General features: G+C 36.8%; 1 protein-coding gene across 1 annotated transcript in view; it reads right to left on the bottom strand.

Moving 5' to 3' along the window:
• cited1 (Cbp/p300 interacting transactivator with ED-rich tail 1) overlaps positions 1–1166 on the bottom strand; it is an 8780-nt gene extending 7614 nt beyond the window's left edge. The window contains exon 1 of the mRNA XM_014981653.2: positions 993–1166. The gene's annotated coding sequence lies outside the window, so the exon portion shown is untranslated. The remainder of the gene's footprint in view (positions 1–992) is intronic.
• Positions 1167–1449: the final 283 nt, after the last annotated feature.

Below are 1449 nucleotides of genomic sequence, written 5' to 3'. Positions count from 1 at the left end.
TTTAGAGATGCATCCACCGGGTATGAACATTTTTAGTCAAAGTTGTTTTCATAAGTTAAAATGAGCAAAATCATGCTAATTTCTGATCAGCTGAACTTTCTTTATATTTCTACAAACTATCTGCAAGGTATGACATGAGGAAAGATAATTACTATAGATAATACCTTCACAAAACATAAGTTAAAAAATCTGAATTATTTTTTTTTCTCATGAAACATGACTTTACTGAAATATCTTCAGCTAACAAAAGCTTTAAAAACTGTTAAACCAAGATAATTTGCTAATACAGCTAGATGCTAATTCTCATTTAATGCTGGAAATAGTCTAAATAAGATGAAATTCAAAAATAGTACATTAGGGAAAGGATTTGGTTAGTTAGTACAGTTCTAAGTCCAAAACATCATCAAATGGTACTAAAGGACTACACATCAGCATAACAGAGATTTTGTGGTGCAGCAAATATGAAGAGCGTTGTTGGGAGTTTGGGAAATCACAAAGTGTTGTTTGAGTGCAGACACACAAACCCCCTACAACAACAACAGCGGTTTCAGTTACACAGTTACAGACTGGCGAGCTAATTAAAATGTCAGTGTGTCTGTCCTGCTCACACACACAAACCAATGGCTCTAATTGCCTCCATATTGAGGATGGTTATTAAGAGGCAAATTAAAAACAGAAACAACAGTCTGATTTTCACGAGTAAAATTTTACGGTTTCTGCCTGTTATACAGAGAGCAAGCATTGACTTTTAACTTTAAATATATTCTCACTATTTCAAATGCTAAAACATAATGATAGTCTCCTAATACACTAAAGAAAATCCTGAGATGTTCATTCAATTTACTACAAGAAACAATAAATAGCAGCAGTATGACAAAAAGAATTGGTGAAATCGCGGATATAAAAACTTTCCCTCGATTCATCACAAACATTCAATGATCTGCTGTCATGATGTGGAGAAAAAAAATAAAATAAATCAGAGATGGACCAACCTGCTAGGAGTTTAAAAAGCCCAGTCCAGGAAGAGAGAGCGTGTCTGCTGTGGATGTGAACGTGAATTACTGGAGACGCTGAGGTCTGTCAGGGAGAAGCGTGTTCACAGAGTGACTGCAGGAGGCTCTGTCAGATCCTCAGAGAGCTGCTTGCTGAATAAAAAGCAGTTTGTGTGTCACTCCTCCTCACTGAAAAGCCCAGTGTGTGTGTGTGTGTGAGTGTGTGAGTCCAAACATCCGCAAAGCAAGGAGTGGAGTTTCACTGGATCTGGACTGAAGTCTGGTTAGCACAGACAAGAAGAAAACTATTGTGGCTGTTTCTAGATTTCATTTTAATGGTTTTATTTTATTATTTCATTAGCATACCATGCTCTACTTAACGTGGAAAAGTCGGAGAAACAACTTTCCGTTACAGGAGAACTGTTTATCCGCTGTCATGCTAGGTAGCATTAGCATG

This window comes from Poecilia mexicana, unplaced genomic scaffold, assembly GCF_051168715.1.
Source record: "Poecilia mexicana isolate PSO_F unplaced genomic scaffold, ASM5116871v1 scaffold_18, whole genome shotgun sequence".
NCBI lineage: Eukaryota > Metazoa > Chordata > Actinopteri > Cyprinodontiformes > Poeciliidae > Poecilia > Poecilia mexicana.
Note: the sequence above shows the minus strand (reverse complement) of the source record. Positions and strands in the feature narration are given on the sequence as shown.